Source organism: Pseudorasbora parva, chromosome 7 (assembly GCF_024679245.1).
Source record: "Pseudorasbora parva isolate DD20220531a chromosome 7, ASM2467924v1, whole genome shotgun sequence".
In the NCBI taxonomy this organism is placed as follows: domain Eukaryota; kingdom Metazoa; phylum Chordata; class Actinopteri; order Cypriniformes; family Gobionidae; genus Pseudorasbora; species Pseudorasbora parva.
The window spans coordinates 43121518-43144744 of record NC_090178.1 but is presented as its reverse complement, the minus strand read 5'-3'; the positions used below and the strand labels follow the sequence as shown (position 1 = coordinate 43144744).

Genomic DNA, 23227 nt, shown 5'->3' with positions numbered 1-23227 from the left:
AGCGCCACCAAGAGGCACAATCCCACCATTTTTTATATGTCCTCAGAGTGAGCCCATACATATGTGTGTCGAGTTTGGTGAAAATATCTCATTTTGTTTTGGAGTTATAAACAGTTGTATGAAAAAAACACGTAAAAAATGACTGACACCTGACTTTGATTGGATTTTACTACCCCTTACTATCAATATTTTGACATTTGGGAATTAGTGTATAGCTATCGACCTATGTTTCCGAACTTCCGGCGCTGGTTTCGTCTCGATCGGAATGAAAATATAGAATGAACTACTATTAGATATTACATATTTTAAGAAGTAAAATGAATTTTAAAAGGAAGGGACATTTAATGGGATTTGTATGTTTCATTTTATTGTTGTGGATTTAATTAGGGCCCGAGCACTGATGGCTGGTCTACATGTCAATATTTAGTCAGTTATATTGTCACCTGTGGGCAAGAGTAAATTATGATTAACTACTTATTAAGATTGAACCAAAACAACATCATATTTGGTCAGTCTAATAGTTAATAGACTTAATGATGTTAAATTTCAAAGATCTTGAGTTTTGTTGAACATGTCCGTGGTATCCTGACAAAGTCTGATGTTTCGGCAAAATTTTAGTTATTCATAGTGCCACTAGCTGGTCAAGTCGCCTTTATTTATATAGCACTTTTAACAAGTCCAGTTTCAAAGCAGCTTCACAGTTTTAACAGGAAAATAATGCAACAGATTTTGTACAACTGCTCTGTTGAAAATGGTGATGTTATCCAGCTAATTTCAATTATCATGTAGTGTCAATGCGGGCAGATCAGTAATATAGTTGAAATTTAGGTTTCCCCAACTGAGCAAGCCAACCCAAATGCAACGGTGGCAAGGAACCAAAACTCCTTCAGGGCCAGGATGGAGATAAAAAAATCTTGGGAGAAACCAGGCTAAGTCGGGGTGCCAGTTCTCCTCTGGCCGACGAACAAACAGTGTATGATTATTATTTTGCGTATAACAGTGTATGATTATTTTTTACCTTTTAAACTGGCAACATTACAGTTCAGAAGTCATATTAGATAAATAGATATTCGTAAGATCATTTGATGGATTACAGTTGTCGTGCCGGAGACAGGTTTATAAGGATGTCTTTTCGAGTCTGCATTTACAGGGCAGAGTTTAATTGACACACTCTCTTCAGACATTTCAGGGATGCATTGGTCATGTCCTGGCACAGGTCCACCCTCTGATCAGAATACAGCCCAGTAGCAGGAAGTGTGGTAAATACAAATGATTGATATAGTCCTCCTATTTTTATATACTTAAATGCATATTGCCCACCGTGCTCTGTGTTCCTACAACCACAAGGTAGTGGTGGCACAGTTGCGAGGACCCTTTTATTCCTCTTGCAGCTTCAATGTAGTTTTGTATTTTTTACTTTTTGGGACCTCAGGAAGAGTAGTCACTGCCTAGGTATTGGCTAATGGGAATCCAAATAAACAAATAAACTTAGATCATAGATGGGAAAGAGCATTCATGGGTAAATTAACTAAGGAAAAATATAATATCATAGCTTTTTTAGGTGTCCTCAAAGGGGTCCATAAATATATGTCAAATTTGTTGTAAATATCTAACTTTCTTTTAAAGTTATAGCAAAATATATTTGAGAGCATGGGCTGCATTGATTGGATTTTTTTTTTCTTCCAAAATTTTGGCTTTGTTTTGGTCATTATTGTTTAGCTATTGACCTATGTAAGTATTCAGAATTTCCTATTGTGGTTTTGTTTTAATTGGACTAACTGTTTCCTACATTCGCAAAGGTTTTTTAGGTGCTAAAGTACACCTTTTTACAAACCATAAGGTGAAACCAGGAATGTTTGGTATTATTGGACTCGGCAAGGATTCAGGAGTCTAATGAGGTGAATACTGTGAAAAACACTGGCTTGAAAATTCTCAGGCTCCTTCAGGGCATTGCGCCAATGAAGTATGCTTTGTTTGTGATACGCCATTGTCCTCATAGACTATCATGGCACCAAGGATAAAGACAATGAATGCCCATTTTCATCTGACTAATGTTTGGGTGCGTATATTGCCAGTTTCATGAGTTTTTCCCCTGTTATAGCGCCACCAAGTGATCAATCGTTGCGATTTTTTTCATGTCATCTCAGACTGATCTCACTCACACGTGACCTTAATTTGGTGGAAATATCTCGTTCTGTTCACAAGTTATAGCCATTTTATTAAATAAGGTCCCTGTCACATCAAACATTTTGGCTCCCCTTAGCAACCATAAATCAAAATGTTTTTTTTTTTTTATAATTATTGATAGTCTCTCTCCAGAGAACATTTCTGCAGTGGTTTGGTTCCGATCAGTCAAATAAGCTGGGAGTAATTTGCAAAAGTAGGTTTTACAAAAAACCTAAAATATCTCGAAATTGGCGCCTGAAGGGCGAGCAAATCCGAGATATGCATTTTGTCCGTCTCGAGCCAAGGATTCCAGCAATATAAGACACTCGAGGCTAAGCCTTACGGCTGAGGAGTTATGAGCCGTTTCGTACTTTTGGTCGCCGTTTCGTACTTTTGATCGCTGTAGCGCCCCCGTCAGGCCGATCGGGGCGGGCTTCGGTGACGTCTGCAGTGGTTGTGAGTACTACCAGCCCTGAAAGTTTCAAGTCTCTACGACTTACGGTTTGGTCTGCCCGAGCAGTTTTAGCTGGAAAATGATGCATCATGGGGAAATGAACAGTTCCAATAGGGTTTCAGCCTGACGCCTGACTTTGATTGGATTTTACTACCCCTTACTATCAAAATTTTGAGATTTGGCCTCACGACTGTGCCTAGCGACCTATGTTTCCGAACTTCTGACGCTGGTTTCGTCTCGATCGGACCAGTGGTTTCGAAGATATCGGCTAATTTTCTTAAAGCGCTAAATTACAACGGTGCACAAACCATACGCAGAAACCTGGCAAGTGTGGTATCGTTGGACTCGGCAACGATTCAGGAGTCTAAGGAGATGAGTCCCGTGAAAATAAGTCAACCACACCCAAAGTTATAAGCACTTTTTAAAAAAAATCTCAACTAGGTGGCGCTGTTTCGAAACTTCTCAGGCTACTTCAGGGCATCGTGGTGATGACCCATGCCGAGTTTCGTAACAATCCGTTCATGCGTTCATAAAATACAGCATTTTGGCACATAATTCAAGATGGCCGACAGCCAAAATGGCCGACATGGTAAAATTGGACATCAGTCGACTCGGCATGACGTCTCGAATCTGACGAGACCACTTTTGTGATTTTTGGGCAAACGGTTCAGCAAAAAAAAGCAAAAATAGCCATTTTTCCTATCTCCGGGCCAGTAGGTGGCGCTGCGCCGAAACGCAGCAGGTTGCCTCAAGACATGCTTGTGCCGACATGTACCAAGTTTGGTCTGAATACGATAAAGCGTTGCGGAGATACAGCCATACGTCTGTTTTCGCAAGCGCTACGTAAAATTTGTTTGCGCGTTTAACGGAAAAGATTTGACGAATCAACTTGAATTCCATAACTTTTTGTCGACACTGGCTGAAGATGATCTGGTTCAATTTTCATGCAAATCGGACGAACAGTCTAGGACGAGTTCGCAAAAGTAGGATTTTGGGGAAATTCAAAATGGCGGGAAACATATAATGTCGGAAATGACGTCATAGGGTGCGTTCGGATTGGCAGGAGCTCAGAAATCTGAGGAAACAAGAATTTTGTTTCTAGCCCTTAAGGTTCAAAAGTTATTAGCATAAACATGAGTGCAACTTTGGACAGGTGGTGGCGCTAGAGGGATTGAGTTGGAGACACCAAAATTGGTGTATTTAATGTTGGGACTGCCCTCTATCAGAATGTCAAATCGTTACAACTTTCCCGCAATCGGTTCTATGGGCTGCCATAGACCTCCATGGCGGAAGAAGAAAGTGCGACAACGGTTTCAATAGGTGCCTCCGCACCTTCGGTGCTTGGCCCCTAATAAAAAGGCAATAAAAAGGGTATAAAAAGGCCTATAAAAAATAGACCATAGGGTTTGAGCACTTGAGTTTTGAGCTGCTGGTTGCTAAAACTTTATCAAGCCTGGTGACATGTGCATCGCAGAGGTCAAAGGTCAATTTTTGCATTTTCAGCTCATTTATCATGAAAATGGGGTGTTTTTATTTATTTATTTTTTTACCTTTTAAACTGGTATGCCTCTACTGATGGCCCGATCTCCGCCAAAGTTTGCACGCGTCTTTACAATAATGCGGCGCACATGCTCAGCCGATTTGGTGAAGTTCTGCACAAAGCAGGCAATTTTTAGTCATTTAAATGTCATTTTGCATAGGATAATATAGGGCATTTGTTTTTCACCAGTTTAACAGTTGGAGGGCCCGATCTCCGCCAAAGTTTGCACGCGTCTTTACAATAATGCGGCGCACATGCCCAGCCGATTTGGTGAAGTTCTGCGCAGAGCAGGCAATTTTTAGTCATTTAAATGTCAATTTGCATAGGATAATAATAGGGCATTTTTTTGTCACCAATTTAACAGTTAAAGCGCCCCGGCGGCCATAAAAGTCTGCAAGCCTCTTTAGGGTCACGTGACGCATGCGCACGCGTGATTTCGTAAAGCTGTATGCCAATCAGGCAGGAAGAGGGCCGCTTTCAGGCCTTTAATGGGATTTTCCATAGAAATACATCATTTTGACCCCTTTTTAACCATTATAGCGCCACCAAGTGGCCGGTCCCCACGTCCTTTTTCACTTGGCCACAGAATGAGCTCTTACATAGGCGTGCTGAGTTTGGTGAAAATACCTCATTCCGTTCACGAGTTTTAGCCAATTTAGTAAAAGGGGCTACTCCCCCTTCCAACGTTTTGGCTGCCTTTAGGGTCCAGGAACCCAAATTTCCGGTTTTTTTAAATGACTTTTGACAATTAGACTCCAGAGAATCTCGCTGTGCTGGTTTGGTTCCGGTTGGGCCAAAAACCTAGGACTAGTTGGCAAAAGTAGGTTTTGCAAAAAACCCGAAATACCCGAATTTTTTCCCACTATTCCGAGCCAATCCGGGGCATGCATTTTGTCCGTCTCGAGCCAAGGATTCCAGCAATATAAGACACTCGAGGCTAAGCCTTACGGCTGAGGAGTTATGAGCCGTTTCGTACTTTTGGTCGCCGTTTCGTACTTTTGATCGCTGTAGCGCCCCCGTCAGGCCGATCGGGGCGGGCTTCGGTGACGTCTGCAGTGGTTGTGAGTACTACCAGCCCTGAAAGTTTCAAGTCTCTACGACTTACGGTTTGGTCTGCCCGAGCAGTTTTAGCTGGAAAATGATGCATCATGGGGAAATGAACAGTTCCAATAGGGTTTCAGCCTGACGCCTGACTTTGATTGGATTTTACTACCCCTTACTATCAAAATTTTGAGATTTGGCCTCACGACTGTGCCTAGCGACCTATGTTTCCGAACTTCTGACGCTGGTTTCGTCTCGATCGGACCAGTGGTTTCGAAGATATCGGCTAATTTTCTTAAAGCGCTAAATTACAACGGTGCACAAACCATACGCAGAAACCTGGCAAGTGTGGTATCGTTGGACTCGGCAACGATTCAGGAGTCTAAGGAGATGAGTCCCGTGAAAATAAGTCAACCACACCCAAAGTTATAAGCACTTTTTAAAAAAAATCTCAACTAGGTGGCGCTGTTTCGAAACTTCTCAGGCTACTTCAGGGCATCGTGGTGATGACCCATGCCGAGTTTCGTAACAATCCGTTCATGCGTTCATAAAATACAGCATTTTGGCACATAATTCAAGATGGCCGACAGCCAAAATGGCCGACATGGTAAAATTGGACATCAGTCGACTCGGCATGACGTCTCGAATCTGACGAGACCACTTTTGTGATTTTTGGGCAAACGGTTCAGCAAAAAAAAGCAAAAATAGCCATTTTTCCTATCTCCGGGCCAGTAGGTGGCGCTGCGCCGAAACGCAGCAGGTTGCCTCAAGACATGCTTGTGCCGACATGTACCAAGTTTGGTCTGAATACGATAAAGCGTTGCGGAGATACAGCCATACGTCTGTTTTCGCAAGCGCTACGTAAAATTTGTTTGCGCGTTTAACGGAAAAGATTTGACGAATCAACTTGAATTCCATAACTTTTTGTCGACACTGGCTGAAGATGATCTGGTTCAATTTTCATGCAAATCGGACGAACAGTCTAGGACGAGTTCGCAAAAGTAGGATTTTGGGGAAATTCAAAATGGCGGGAAACATATAATGTCGGAAATGACGTCATAGGGTGCGTTCGGATTGGCAGGAGCTCAGAAATCTGAGGAAACAAGAATTTTGTTTCTAGCCCTTAAGGTTCAAAAGTTATTAGCATAAACATGAGTGCAACTTTGGACAGGTGGTGGCGCTAGAGGGATTGAGTTGGAGACACCAAAATTGGTGTATTTAATGTTGGGACTGCCCTCTATCAGAATGTCAAATCGTTACAACTTTCCCGCAATCGGTTCTATGGGCTGCCATAGACCTCCATGGCGGAAGAAGAAAGTGCGACAACGGTTTCAATAGGTGCCTCCGCACCTTCGGTGCTTGGCCCCTAATAAAAAGGCAATAAAAAGGGTATAAAAAGGCCTATAAAAAATAGACCATAGGGTTTGAGCACTTGAGTTTTGAGCTGCTGGTTGCTAAAACTTTATCAAGCCTGGTGACATGTGCATCGCAGAGGTCAAAGGTCAATTTTTGCATTTTCAGCTCATTTATCATGAAAATGGGGTGTTTTTATTTATTTATTTTTTTACCTTTTAAACTGGTATGCCTCTACTGATGGCCCGATCTCCGCCAAAGTTTGCACGCGTCTTTACAATAATGCGGCGCACATGCTCAGCCGATTTGGTGAAGTTCTGCACAAAGCAGGCAATTTTTAGTCATTTAAATGTCATTTTGCATAGGATAATATAGGGCATTTGTTTTTCACCAGTTTAACAGTTGGAGGGCCCGATCTCCGCCAAAGTTTGCACGCGTCTTTACAATAATGCGGCGCACATGCCCAGCCGATTTGGTGAAGTTCTGCGCAGAGCAGGCAATTTTTAGTCATTTAAATGTCAATTTGCATAGGATAATAATAGGGCATTTTTTTGTCACCAATTTAACAGTTAAAGCGCCCCGGCGGCCATAAAAGTCTGCAAGCCTCTTTAGGGTCACGTGACGCATGCGCACGCGTGATTTCGTAAAGCTGTATGCCAATCAGGCAGGAAGAGGGCCGCTTTCAGGCCTTTAATGGGATTTTCCATAGAAATACATCATTTTGACCCCTTTTTAACCATTATAGCGCCACCAAGTGGCCGGTCCCCACGTCCTTTTTCACTTGGCCACAGAATGAGCTCTTACATAGGCGTGCTGAGTTTGGTGAAAATACCTCATTCCGTTCACGAGTTTTAGCCAATTTAGTAAAAGGGGCTACTCCCCCTTCCAACGTTTTGGCTGCCTTTAGGGTCCAGGAACCCAAATTTCCGGTTTTTTTAAATGACTTTTGACAATTAGACTCCAGAGAATCTCGCTGTGCTGGTTTGGTTCCGGTTGGGCCAAAAACCTAGGACTAGTTGGCAAAAGTAGGTTTTGCAAAAAACCCGAAATACCCGAATTTTTTCCCACTATTCCGAGCCAATCCGGGGCATGCATTTTGTCCGTCTCGAGCCAAGGATTCCAGCAATATAAGACACTCGAGGCTAAGCCTTACGGCTGAGGAGTTATGAGCCGTTTCGTACTTTTGGTCGCCGTTTCGTACTTTTGATCGCTGTAGCGCCCCCGTCAGGCCGATCGGGGCGGGCTTCGGTGACGTCTGCAGTGGTTGTGAGTACTACCAGCCCTGAAAGTTTCAAGTCTCTACGACTTACGGTTTGGTCTGCCCGAGCAGTTTTAGCTGGAAAATGATGCATCATGGGGAAATGAACAGTTCCAATAGGGTTTCAGCCTGACGCCTGACTTTGATTGGATTTTACTACCCCTTACTATCAAAATTTTGAGATTTGGCCTCACGACTGTGCCTAGCGACCTATGTTTCCGAACTTCTGACGCTGGTTTCGTCTCGATCGGACCAGTGGTTTCGAAGATATCGGCTAATTTTCTTAAAGCGCTAAATTACAACGGTGCACAAACCATACGCAGAAACCTGGCAAGTGTGGTATCGTTGGACTCGGCAACGATTCAGGAGTCTAAGGAGATGAGTCCCGTGAAAATAAGTCAACCACACCCAAAGTTATAAGCACTTTTTAAAAAAAATCTCAACTAGGTGGCGCTGTTTCGAAACTTCTCAGGCTACTTCAGGGCATCGTGGTGATGACCCATGCCGAGTTTCGTAACAATCCGTTCATGCGTTCATAAAATACAGCATTTTGGCACATAATTCAAGATGGCCGACAGCCAAAATGGCCGACATGGTAAAATTGGACATCAGTCGACTCGGCATGACGTCTCGAATCTGACGAGACCACTTTTGTGATTTTTGGGCAAACGGTTCAGCAAAAAAAAGCAAAAATAGCCATTTTTCCTATCTCCGGGCCAGTAGGTGGCGCTGCGCCGAAACGCAGCAGGTTGCCTCAAGACATGCTTGTGCCGACATGTACCAAGTTTGGTCTGAATACGATAAAGCGTTGCGGAGATACAGCCATACGTCTGTTTTCGCAAGCGCTACGTAAAATTTGTTTGCGCGTTTAACGGAAAAGATTTGACGAATCAACTTGAATTCCATAACTTTTTGTCGACACTGGCTGAAGATGATCTGGTTCAATTTTCATGCAAATCGGACGAACAGTCTAGGACGAGTTCGCAAAAGTAGGATTTTGGGGAAATTCAAAATGGCGGGAAACATATAATGTCGGAAATGACGTCATAGGGTGCGTTCGGATTGGCAGGAGCTCAGAAATCTGAGGAAACAAGAATTTTGTTTCTAGCCCTTAAGGTTCAAAAGTTATTAGCATAAACATGAGTGCAACTTTGGACAGGTGGTGGCGCTAGAGGGATTGAGTTGGAGACACCAAAATTGGTGTATTTAATGTTGGGACTGCCCTCTATCAGAATGTCAAATCGTTACAACTTTCCCGCAATCGGTTCTATGGGCTGCCATAGACCTCCATGGCGGAAGAAGAAAGTGCGACAACGGTTTCAATAGGTGCCTCCGCACCTTCGGTGCTTGGCCCCTAAATATAGCTGCAAGCAGCCATTATCGGGGCCAAGCGCAAAGAAGAAGACAAGACATGCCAGCATGGCTGGAAGTCTCAAGCCAACTGCAACAATGAGCCATTAAGGACCTATTAAGTTGATTTTAGGCAAAATAGCAGTCAAATTTTAAATACAGTCAATAATAATGGTTTAATGGTTTATCACTTTCGACCAATAGGTGTCACTGTTACGAAACTGATGTGGTTTAGTCAGATTGAGATGACAATGACACATGCAAAGTTTGGTGTCAATATGTCAAAGCATTGCAGAGATACAGCCTCAAGAGTATTTTTTGCATCATGGCTCAACTCTGTTGCAGTGGTATATGAAAACTGTTTTGTCTATCAATCCGAAATCCATAACTATTTGTCAGCATGGTCTGAAGACGATACGGATCAATTTTGGTGAAAATCGGACAAACGGTCTAGGATGAGTTTGAAAAAGTAGGTTTTTAACAAATAACAAGACGGAGGACAGATAGGTTTGCAAAATATGGCACAATTGGTATCCATGTTCTCGGCATGAGCCATTGACTGTATTATGACCAGTTTCATTACAATGGGTTAATTTAATCAAAAGTTATTCGCATTTCTGTACATTTTATTACAACTTTTGACCACAAGGTGGCGCTACCCCGAAACTTTTTGAGTATCTTCAGGACATGGAGCGGAAGACACATACCGAGTTTTGTAACGATACGCTAATGCATTCTTAAATTATAGCATTAGCATTTTAAACCATAATACTGCATTGAAGTCAATGGGAATTTCATGTTTTGTTTTATTATAGCGCCACCAAGAGGCACAATCCCACCAATTTTTTTATGTGTCCTCATAGTGAGCCCATACATATGTGTGTCAAGTTTGGTGAAAATATCTCATTTTGTTTTGGAGTTATAGACATTTATATGAAAAAACACGTAAAAAAGGACTGACACCTGACTTTGATTGGATTTTACTACCCCTTACTATCAATATTTTGAGATTTGGGCATTAGCGTATAGCTATCGACCTATGTTTCCGAACTTCTGAGGCTGGTTTCGTCTCGATCGGACTAGCGGTTTCGAAGATATCAGCAAATGTTTTTTAAGCACTAAATTACAACTCTGCGCAAACCATATGCCGAAACCTGGCAAGTCTGGTATCGTTGGAGTCGGCAAGGATTCAGGAGACCAAAAAACACACTCCCATCAAAATATGTCAACCACACCCAAAGTTATAAGCGTTTGAAAAAAAAAATTCTCCACTAGGTGGCGCTGTTTCGAAACTTCTCAGGCTACTTCAGGGCATCGTGGTGATGACCCATACCAAGTTTCGTAACAATCCGTTCATGCGTTCATAAAATACAGCATTTTTGCACATAATTCAAAATGGCCGACATCCAAAATGGCCGACATGGTAAAATTGGATATCAGTCGACTCGGCATGACGCCCTGAATCTAATGAGACCAATTTTATGATTTTTGGATAAACGGTTCAGAAGTTATAAGCCAAAATATGCATTTTTCGTATCTCCGGACCAGTAGGTGGCGCTGCGCCGAAACGCTGCATGTTGCTTCAGGTCATGCTTGTGATGACATGTACCAAGTTTGGTTTGAATACGATAAAGCGTTGCGGAGATATAGCCTTTAGTGTGTTTTTGCAACCTCCACGTAAAATTTGTTTGTGCGTTTATTGAAAACGATTGGACGAATCAACTTGAATTCCATAACTTTTTGTCAACATGCTCTGAAGATGATCTGTTTCAATTTTCGTGAAAATCGGAGCAACGGCCTAGGAGGAGTTCGAAAAAGTAGGTTTTTCAGAAAATTCAAAATGGCGGGAAAATTTGCATACCGGAAAATGACATCATAGGGTGAAATCGAATCGGCTTGAGCCAAGGAATCCGATGAAAAAAGAATTTTGTTTCTAGCCCTTAGGGGTCAAAAGTTATAAGCATAAATATGAGTGAAACTTTGGACAGGTGGTGGCGCTAGAGGGATTGAGTTAGAGGCACCAAATTTGCTATAGTGACAGCTCAGACTGGCCTCTATGAGTGTGCCAAATTTCACAACTTTTTACCATACGGTTCTATGGGCTGCCAGAGACTCCTATGGCGGAAGAAAAAGAAGAAGAAGAAGAAGAAGCAGAATAATAAATATAGCTGCAAGCAGCCATTATCGGGGCCAAGCGCAAAGAAGAAGACAAGACATGCCAGCATGGCTGGAAGTCTCAAGCCAACTGCAACAATGAGCCATTAAGGACCTATTAAGTTGATTTTAGGCAAAATAGCAGTCAAATTTTAAATACAGTCAATAATAATGGTTTAATGGTTTATCACTTTCGACCAATAGGTGTCACTGTTACGAAACTGATGTGGTTTAGTCAGATTGAGATGACAATGACACATGCAAAGTTTGGTGTCAATATGTCAAAGCATTGCAGAGATACAGCCTCAAGAGTAATTTTTGCATCATGGCTCAACTCTGTTGCAGTGGTATATGAAAACTGTTTTGTCTATCAATCCGAAATCCATAACTATTTGTCAGCATGGTCTGAAGACGATACGGATCAATTTTGGTGAAAATCGGACAAACGGTCTAGGATGAGTTTGAAAAAGTAGATTTTTAACAAATAACAAGATGGAGCACAGATATGTTTGCAAAATATGGCAAAATTGGTATCTATCTTCTCGGCATGAGCCAATGAATGTATTATGACCAGTCTCATTACAATAGGCTAATTTAATCAAAAGTTATTAGCATTTTTGTACATTTTATTACAACTTTTGACCACAAGGTGGCGCTGCCCCGAAACTTTTTGAATATCTTCGGGACATAGAGCGGAAGACACATACCGAGTTTTGTAACGATACACTAGTGCATTCTTAAATTATAGCATTAGCATTTTAAACCGTAATACTGCATTGAAGTCAATGGGAATTTCATGTTTTGTTTTATTATAGCGCCACCAAGAGGCACAATCCCACCAATTTTTTTATGTGTCCTCGTAGTGAGCCCATACATATGTGTGTCAAGTTTGGTGAAAATATTTCATTTTGTTTTGGAGTTATAGACATTTATATGAAAAAACACGTAAAAAATGACTGACACCTGACTTTGATTGGATTTTACTACCCCTTACTATCAATATTTTGAGATTTGGGCATTAGCGTATAGCTATCGACCTATGTTTCCGAACTTCTGAGGCTGGTTTCGTCTCGATCGGACTAGCGGTTTCGAAGATATCAGCAAATGTTTTTTAAGCACTAAATTACAACTCTGCGCAAACCATATGCCGAAACCTGGCAAGTCTGGTATCGTTGGAGTCGGCAAGGATTCAGGAGACCAAAAAACACACTCCCATCAAAATATGTCAACCACACCCAAAGTTATAAGCGTTTGAAAAAAAAAATTCTCCACTAGGTGGCGCTGTTTCGAAACTTCTCAGGCTACTTCAGGGCATCGTGGTGATGACCCATACCAAGTTTCATAACAATCTGTTCATGCGTTCATAAAATACAGCATTTTTGCACATAATTCAAAATGGCCGACATCCAAAATGGCCGACATGGTAAAATTGGATATCAGTCGACTCGGCATGACGCCCTGAATCTAATGAGACCAATTTTATGATTTTTGGATAAACGGTTCAGAAGTTATAAGCCAAAATAGGCATTTTTCGTATCTCCGGACAGGTAGGTGGCGCTGCGCCGAAACGCTGCATGTTGCTTCAAGTCATGCTTGTGATGACATGTACCAAGGTTGGTTTGAATACGATAAAGCGTTGCGGAGATATAGCCTTTAGTGTGTTTTTGCAACCTCCACGTAAAATTTGTTTGTGCGTTTATTGAAAACGATTGGACGAATCAACTTGAATTCCATAACTTTTTGTCAACATGCTCTGAAGATGATCTGTTTCAATTTTCGTGAAAATCGGAGCAACGGCCTAGGAGGAGTTCGAAAAAGTAGGTTTTTCAGAAAATTCAAAATGGCGGGAAAATTTGCATACCGGAAAATGACATCATAGGGTGAAATCGAATCGGCTTGAGCCAAGGAATCCGATGAAAAAAGAATTTTGTTTCTAGCCCTTAGGGGTCAAAAGTTATAAGCATAAATATGAGTGAAACTTTGGACAGGTGGTGGCGCTAGAGGGATTGAGTTAGAGGCACCAAATTTGCTATAGTGACAGCTCAGACTGGCCTCTATGAGTGTGCCAAATTTCACAACTTTTTACCATACGGTTCTATGGGCTGCCAGAGACTCCTATGGCGGAAGAAGAAGAAGAAGAAGAAGCAGAATAATAATAGGAACACTAACGATTTCAATAGGTGCCTCCGCACCTTCGGTGCTTGGCCCCTAATAATAGGAACACTAACGATTTCAATAGGTGCCTCCGCACCTTCGGTGCTTGGCCCCTAATAATAGGAACACTAACGATTTCAATAGGTGCCTCCGCACCTTCGGTGCTTGGCCCCTAAATATAGCTGCAAGCAGCCATTATCGGGGCCAAGCGCAAAGAAGAAGACAAGACATGCCAGCATGGCTGGAAGTCTCAAGCCAACTGCAACAATGAGCCATTAAGGACCTATTAAGTTGATTTTAGGCAAAATAGCAGTCAAATTTTAAATACAGTCAATAATAATGGTTTAATGGTTTATCACTTTCGACCAATAGGTGTCACTGTTACGAAACTGATGTGGTTTAGTCAGATTGAGATGACAATGACACATGCAAAGTTTGGTGTCAATATGTCAAAGCATTGCAGAGATACAGCCTCAAGAGTAATTTTTGCATCATGGCTCAACTCTGTTGCAGTGGTATATGAAAACTGTTTTGTCTATCAATCCGAAATCCATAACTATTTGTCAGCATGGTCTGAAGACGATACGGATCAATTTTGGTGAAAATCGGACAAACGGTCTAGGATGAGTTTGAAAAAGTAGATTTTTAACAAATAACAAGATGGAGCACAGATATGTTTGCAAAATATGGCAAAATTGGTATCTATCTTCTCGGCATGAGCCAATGAATGTATTATGACCAGTCTCATTACAATAGGCTAATTTAATCAAAAGTTATTAGCATTTTTGTACATTTTATTACAACTTTTGACCACAAGGTGGCGCTGCCCCGAAACTTTTTGAATATGTTCGGGACATAGAGCGGAAGACACATACCGAGTTTTGTAATGATACACTAGTGCATTCTTAAATTATAGCATTAGCATTTTAAACCGTAATACTGCATTGAAGTCAATGGGAATTTCATGTTTTGTTTTATTATAGCGCCACCAAGAGGCACAATCCCACCAATTTTTTTATGTGTCCTCGTAGTGAGCCCATACATATGTGTGTCAAGTTTGGTGAAAATATTTCATTTTGTTTTGGAGTTATAGACATTTATATGAAAAAACACGTAAAAAATGACTGACACCTGACTTTGATTGGATTTTACTACCCCTTACTATCAATATTTTGAGATTTGGGCATTAGCGTATAGCTATCGACCTATGTTTCCGAACTTCTGAGGCTGGTTTCGTCTCGATCGGACTAGCGGTTTCGAAGATATCAGCAAATGTTTTTTAAGCACTAAATTACAACTCTGCGCAAACCATATGCCGAAACCTGGCAAGTCTGGTATCGTTGGAGTCGGCAAGGATTCAGGAGACCAAAAAACACACTCCCATCAAAATATGTCAACCACACCCAAAGTTATAAGCGTTTGAAAAAAAAAATTCTCCACTAGGTGGCGCTGTTTCGAAACTTCTCAGGCTACTTCAGGGCATCGTGGTGATGACCCATACCAAGTTTCATAACAATCTGTTCATGCGTTCATAAAATACAGCATTTTTGCACATAATTCAAAATGGCCGACATCCAAAATGGCCGACATGGTAAAATTGGATATCAGTCGACTCGGCATGACGCCCTGAATCTAATGAGACCAATTTTATGATTTTTGGATAAACGGTTCAGAAGTTATAAGCCAAAATAGGCATTTTTCGTATCTCCGGACAGGTAGGTGGCGCTGCGCCGAAACGCTGCATGTTGCTTCAAGTCATGCTTGTGATGACATGTACCAAGGTTGGTTTGAATACGATAAAGCGTTGCGGAGATATAGCCTTTAGTGTGTTTTTGCAACCTCCACGTAAAATTTGTTTGTGCGTTTATTGAAAACGATTGGACGAATCAACTTGAATTCCATAACTTTTTGTCAACATGCTCTGAAGATGATCTGTTTCAATTTTCGTGAAAATCGGAGCAACGGCCTAGGAGGAGTTCGAAAAAGTAGGTTTTTCAGAAAATTCAAAATGGCGGGAAAATTTGCATACCGGAAAATGACATCATAGGGTGAAATCGAATCGGCTTGAGCCAAGGAATCCGATGAAAAAAGAATTTTGTTTCTAGCCCTTAGGGGTCAAAAGTTATAAGCATAAATATGAGTGAAACTTTGGACAGGTGGTGGCGCTAGAGGGATTGAGTTAGAGGCACCAAATTTGCTATAGTGACAGCTCAGACTGGCCTCTATGAGTGTGCCAAATTTCACAACTTTTTACCATACGGTTCTATGGGCTGCCAGAGACTCCTATGGCGGAAAAAGAAGAAGAAGAAGCAGAAATATAGCTGCAAGCAGCCATTATCGGGGCCAAGCGCAAAGAAGAAGACAAGACATGCCAGCATGGCTGGAAGTCTCAAGCCAACTGCAACAATGAGCCATTAAGGACCTATTAAGTTGATTTTAGGCAAAATAGCAGTCAAATTTTAAATACAGTCAATAATAATGGTTTAATGGTTTATCACTTTCGACCAATAGGTGTCACTGTTACGAAACTGATGTGGTTTAGTCAGATTGAGATGACAATGACACATGCAAAGTTTGGTGTCAATATGTCAAAGCATTGCAGAGATACAGCCTCAAGAGTAATTTTTGCATCATGGCTCAACTCTGTTGCAGTGGTATATGAAAACTGTTTTGTCTATCAATCCGAAATCCATAACTATTTGTCAGCATGGTCTGAAGACGATACGGATCAATTTTGGTGAAAATCGGACAAACGGTCTAGGATGAGTTTGAAAAAGTAGATTTTTAACAAATAACAAGATGGAGCACAGATATGTTTGCAAAATATGGCAAAATTGGTATCTATCTTCTCGGCATGAGCCAATGAATGTATTATGACCAGTCTCATTACAATAGGCTAATTTAATCAAAAGTTATTAGCATTTTTGTACATTTTATTACAACTTTTGAGCACAAGGTGGCGCTGCCCCGAAACTTTTTGAATATCTTCGGGACATAGAGCGGAAGACACATACCGAGTTTTGTAACGATACACTAGTGCATTCCTAAATTATAGCATTAGCATTTTAAACCGTAATACTGCATTGAAGTCAATGGGAATTTCATGTTTTGTTTTATTATAGCGCCACCAAGAGGCACAATCCCACCAATTTTTTTATGTGTCCTCGTAGTGAGCCCATACATATGTGTGTCAAGTTTGGTGAAAATATTTCATTTTGTTTTGGAGTTATAGACATTTATATGAAAAAACACGTAAAAAATGACTGACACCTGACTTTGATTGGATTTTACTACCCCTTACTATCAATATTTTGAGATTTGGGCATTAGCGTATAGCTATCGACCTATGTTTCCGAACTTCTGAGGCTGGTTTCGTCTCGATCGGACTAGCGGTTTCGAAGATATCAGCAAATGTTTTTTAAGCGCTAAATTACAACTCTGCGCAAACCATATGCCGAAACCTGGCAAGTCTGGTATCGTTGGAGTCGGCAAGGATTCAGGAGACCAAAAAACACACTCCCATCAAAATATGTCAACCACACCCAAAGTTATAAGCGTTTGAAAAAAAAAATTCTCCACTAGGTGGCGCTGTTTCGAAACTTCTCAGGCTACTTCAGGGCATCGTGGTGATGACCCATACCAAGTTTCATAACAATCTGTTCATGCGTTCATAAAATACAGCATTTTTGCACATAATTCAAAATGGCCGACATCCAAAATGGCCGACATGGTAAAATTGGATATCAGTCGACTCGGCATGACGCCCTGAATCTAATGAGACCAATTTTATGATTTTTGGATAAACGGTTCAGAAGTTATAAGCCAAAATAGGCATTTTTCGTATCTCCGGACAGGTAGGTGGCGCTGCGCCGAAACGCTGCATGTTGCTTCAGGTCATGCTTGTGATGACATGTACCAAGGTTGGTTTGAATACGATAAAGCGTTGCGGAGATATAGCCTTTAGTGTGTTTTTGCAACCTCCACGTAAAATTTGTTTGTGCGTTTATTGAAAACGATTGGACGAATCAACTTGAATTCCATAACTTTTTGTCAACATGCTCTGAAGATGATCTGTTTCAATTTTCGTGAAAATCGGAGCAACGGCCTAGGAGGAGTTCGAAAAAGTAGGTTTTTCAGAAAATTCAAAATGGCGGGAAAATTTGCATACCGGAAAATGACATCATAGGGTGAAATCGAATCGGCTTGAGCCAAGGAATCCGATGAAAAAAGAATTTTGTTTCTAGCCCTTAGGGGTCAAAAGTTATAAGCATAAATATGAGTGAAACTTTGGACAGGTGGTGGCGCTAGAGGGATTGAGTTAGAGGCACCAAATTTGCTATAGTGACAGGTCAGACTGGCCTCTATGAGTGTGCCAAATTTCACAACTTTTTACCATACGGTTCTATGGGCTGCCAGAGACTCCTATGGCGGAAGAAGAAGAAGCAGAATAATAAATATAGCTGCAAGCAGCCATTATCGGGGCCAAGCGCAAAGAAGAAGACAAGACATGCCAGCATGGCTGGAAGTCTCAAGCCAACTGCAACAATGAGCCATTAAGGACCTATTAAGTTGATTTTAGGCAAAATAGCAGTCAAATTTTAAATACAGTCAATAATAATGGTTTAATGGTTTATCACTTTCGACCAATAGGTGTCACTGTTACGAAACTGATGTGGTTTAGTCAGATTGAGATGACAATGACACATGCAAAGTTTGGTGTCAATATGTCAAAGCATTGCAGAGATACAGCCTCAAGAGTAATTTTTGCATCATGGCTCAACTCTGTTGCAGTGGTATATGAAAACTGTTTTGTCTATCAATCCGAAATCCATAAGTATTTGTCAGCATGGTCTGAAGACGATACGGATCAATTTTGGTGAAAATCGGACAAACGGTCTAGGATGAGTTTGAAAAAGTAGATTTTTAACAAATAACAAGATGGAGCACAGATATGTTTGCAAAATATGGCAAAATTGGTATCTATCTTCTCGGCATGAGCCAATGAATGTATTATGACCAGTCTCATTACAATAGGCTAATTTAATCAAAAGTTATTAGCATTTTTGTACATTTTATTACAACTTTTGACCACAAGGTGGCGCTGCCCCGAAACTTTTTGAATATCTTCGGGACATAGAGCGGAAGACACATACCGAGTTTTGTAATGATACACTAGTGCATTCTTAAATTATAGCATTAGCATTTTAAACCGTAATACTGCATTGAAGTCAATGGGAATTTCATGTTTTGTTTTATTATAGCGCCACCAAGAGGCACAATCCCACCAATTTTTTTATGTGTCCTCGTAGTGAGCCCATACATATGTGTGTCAAGTTTGGTGAAAATATTTCATTTTGTTTTGGAGTTATAGACATTTATATGAAAAAACACGTAAAAAATGACTGACACCTGACTTTGATTGGATTTTACTACCCCTTACTATCAATATTTTGAGATTTGGGCATTAGCGTATAGCTATCGACCTATGTTTCCGAACTTCTGAGGCTGGTTTCGTCTCGATCGGACTAGCGGTTTCGAAGATATCAGCAAATGTTTTTTAAGCACTAAATTACAACTCTGCGCAAACCATATGCCGAAACCTGGCAAGTCTGGTATCGTTGGAGTCGGCAAGGATTCAGGAGACCAAAAAACACACTCCCATCAAAATATGTCAACCACACCCAAAGTTATAAGCGTTTGAAAAAAAAAATTCTCCACTAGGTGGCGCTGTTTCGAAACTTCTCAGGCTACTTCAGGGCATCGTGGTGATGACCCATACCAAGTTTCATAACAATCTGTTCATGCGTTCATAAAATACAGCATTTTTGCACATAATTCAAAATGGCCGACATCCAAAATGGCCGACATGGTAAAATTGGATATCAGTCGACTCGGCATGACGCCCTGAATCTAATGAGACCAATTTTATGATTTTTGGATAAACGGTTCAGAAGTTATAAGCCAAAATATGCATTTTTCGTATCTCCGGACCAGTAGGTGGCGCTGCGCCGAAACGCTGCATGTTGCTTCAGGTCATGCTTGTGATGACATGTACCAAGTTTGGTTTGAATATGATAAAGCGTTGTGGAGATATAGCCTTTAGTGTGTTTTTGCAACCTCCACGTAAAATTTGTTTGTGCGTTTATTGAAAACGATTGGACGAATCAACTTGAATTCCATAACTTTTTGTCAACATGCTCTGAAGATGATCTGTTTCAATTTTCGTGAAAATCGGAGCAACGGCCTAGGAGGAGTTCGAAAAAGTAGGTTTTTCAGAAAATTCAAAATGGCGGGAAAATTTGCATACCGGAAAATGACATCATAGGGTGAAATCGAATCGGCTTGAGCCAAGGAATCCGATGAAAAAAGAATTTTGTTTCTAGCCCTTAGGGGTCAAAAGTTATAAGCATAAATATGAGTGAAACTTTGGACAGGTGGTGGCGCTAGAGGGATTGAGTTAGAGGCACCAAATTTGCTATAGTGGCAGCTCAGACTGGCCTCTATGAGTGTGCCAAATTTCACAACTTTTTACCATACGGTTCTATGGGCTGCCAGAGACTCCTATGGCGGAAAAAGAAGAAGAAGAATAATAATAGGAACACTAACGATTTCAATAGGTGCCTCCGCACCTTCGGTGCTTGGCCCCTAATAATAGGAACACTAACGATTTCAATAGGTGCCTCCGCACCTTCGGTGCTTGGCCCCTAATAATAATAGGAACACTAACGATTTCAATAGGTGCCTCCGCACCTTCGGTGCTTGGCCCCTAATAATAGGAACACTAACGATTTCAATAGGTGCCTCCGCACCTTCGGTGCTTGGCCCCTAATAATAGGAACACTAACGATTTCAATAGGTGCCTCCGCACCTTCGGTGCTTGGCCCCTAATAATAATAATAGGAACACTAACGATTTCAATAGGTGCCTCCGCACCTTCGGTGCTTGGCCCCTAATAATAATAATAGGAACGGCTACGATTACAATAGGTGCCTCCGCACCTTCGGTGCTTGGCCCCTAATAATAATAATAGGAACGGCTACGATTACAATAGGTGCCTCCGCACCTTCGGTGCTTGGCCCCTAATTATAGATATATCACATTTCAAGATAGTTGGAAGGACTGTCACTCAAAGTTAAAAACTATAGTAACTTGTGGGATCAGCGCTGATTTGAGACACAGACCGTTTAGAACGATTCAGTCCGATTTGGTGAACTGGTTTGACCGGATCACTAAAAAGATCTGGTTAAAAAGAACGATTCATTCGCGAACCGGTGTTTGAAACTGCGGTGCTGCAGCTAGATTTTAGGCTTGTTCGACTTCACCCAGGGATGCGCAGACTGATGGCGGCAGACTTGAAGCAGTGCATGCCGGTTAGAAATAAATTTGTCTAACTTGAGTCGATTCGAAAGCAGCCGGCTAATGCAGCCGGTGCAGATTCTCAAGGGGGGCTGCAGGAGGCTGCACGAGCTCTGATGACGACAGAGCTGATCCACGATTGGCCGGATTCACCGCATTACAGCGATCACATGTTTTTTGTGTTTATTCTAAAATCGTATGTCACGCTAAATGCTCACAAATCATGTATTTATAATAGTAAAACCTCTTTTCATGTAGTCGCAATGTTATATTGTCATGTTTATAATAGACGCTTTATTAAGCAGTACATAAAGTGTTGAATGAAAATGTCATTTGAAACATCTGTGTATTTGAGAAATATTGCATTTATTTAACTTCAGCTTTGATAAAGTTTGCAAACACAGCGCAAGCGTCACCACGTCATTTTTCCCCCCACAATGGTAAGTGAAGGTACCGCCTTTTTCGTCTATGATTGGCTAGAAGGATCTCCTCTGATTGGTTATACATCTCTCGTTCATGACAGGCTGTGAGTCTGTTTTGATCATCTTTACAACAGAAGTAAACAAAGTCAATCAATGTTACTCCACTGCAGTGTACAATAGTCATTCTCACTGCTTTCCATACCTAGTTCCCTCTGTGTAACGTTAATTGTTTGTATTTTTTAATGGACCTCAAGTCAAAGCTGAGCATGATAATGCAACACTAGTTTTCATTAGTCTAGAATAGTGCACTGGACTGCACAGAGCTGGGCAAAATAGTGCCGTTTTATTGTACTGCATACATCTTAAACCAAGCCAATGCATAGGCCTAAATATGCTTATGTACTCTAACTGTTAAGTAGGAGCCACGGCGAGTTTACGAAACGTAGGCTGGTCAGATTTGTACTCCCAAGTTCACATGTTCGTCACAAAATTACCCCAAACAGCTAATGGGTCCTGCACACTGCGATTTTTCAAAATCCTTTGCGAATGTCCCTTGTCAGACTGTACGAACATGATCGCCATGTCACACTGTAAGATCTCAGTTGACATTAATGTCAGACTGCACGATAGTGAAGGCGCGCTAAAAACGGACGCGCGCAAGAAAATTCACCCGGAGTTTTATATCATCAATGAATGACGCATTCAGTGACAGTGAGCTGCATTACACACGGGGCTGAAATGCTGGCTACAAAGAAATCTCTAGCACTCGTTTTGGTCATAGTTTGTCTTGAAAAACGGAGATATTTAACTGTCGTCGTAGGAGAAGTCACACTGCAGGATTGTGTGCCAAATCTTCTGACACTGCCAGAATTTCGTCTGAGGTAAAATTTGATCGCAGCTTTTTAATCGGCTGCCGGTGAACATGTCAAACTAACGACCAAAGACGTCAGTTTTTAGCCTAGGATCAGAGGAATCTTTTAGGATTTGCTAAATTTGTCTCAGACGGCCAAATCGTGGCCAAAATCGCACAGTGTACACCCAGCTTAAGACTAATCTAAACACGATCTAAGCAGGCTATGAAATTGTGAACTTGAAATTTAAATCTGCAGATTTGCCTTCATGAAGACACGCACATTCAGCGCTTTTCTTAGTAGGCTATGTTGGATTGATTTAGTTGACTTCTGTTGTAAAGACGATCAAAACAGACTAGCTGACAGCTTGTCATGAACATGAGATATTACCAATCGGAGGTGGGCCCTTCCCAGCTAACAATTTTAGGTTATAAGAAGGTTTCTCTAACGTTCCCATTAAGTTATAAAAACGTTTTCTAAATGTTCTAGGAATGTTAAAATGTCCAGTTTGTGGAACGTTGTATTAAAGTTCTCATTATAAGAATGTTAAATAACGTTCTTATAAGGGTGTGGAGTATGATCAAAAAAAAAATTCCTGTTTTCTCTTTTTAAGTAGCCTACTTGCTTTTGTTTATTGACATCTTATTCTTTCTTTAAAAAAAGGTAAAACCACTTTTATAATTGACTTTTATATTTATATTAGCCTGATTGTAATATATATATATATATATATATATATATATATATATATATATATATATATATATATATATATATATATATATATATATATATTAACGAAAATAGCATTTAAGTGCCATTAAGTTGTCACTGGATATACAAATTATGTATCTGAAGTTTGAGAAAAAAAGCTGGATGAATAATTTATAATGACTAATACTTTTTTTAATGTAGTAACTTTTTTAAAACGTTCCAATAACAATGTAAGAATAACGTTTTATAGCGTTTTTAGAACGTTACTCAATAGCAAATAACGTTGGCACATCATTCTAATAACGTTACTGCAAGAACGTTTTTGATTACATTGAGAACTTTCAGAGAACGTTAGCCAACGTTCTGAGAACGTTCCCTGTAAGTTGGGTTATAGCCAATCATAGACGAAAAAGG

At 40.8% G+C, this 23227-nt stretch overlaps 1 protein-coding gene across 1 annotated transcript in view; it reads right to left on the bottom strand.

Annotated features, from left to right (window-relative positions):
* The window catches only part of celf3b (cugbp, Elav-like family member 3b), a 251135-nt gene that overhangs the window by 189854 nt on the left and 38054 nt on the right, over positions 1-23227 (bottom strand). The window lies entirely within an intron of this gene.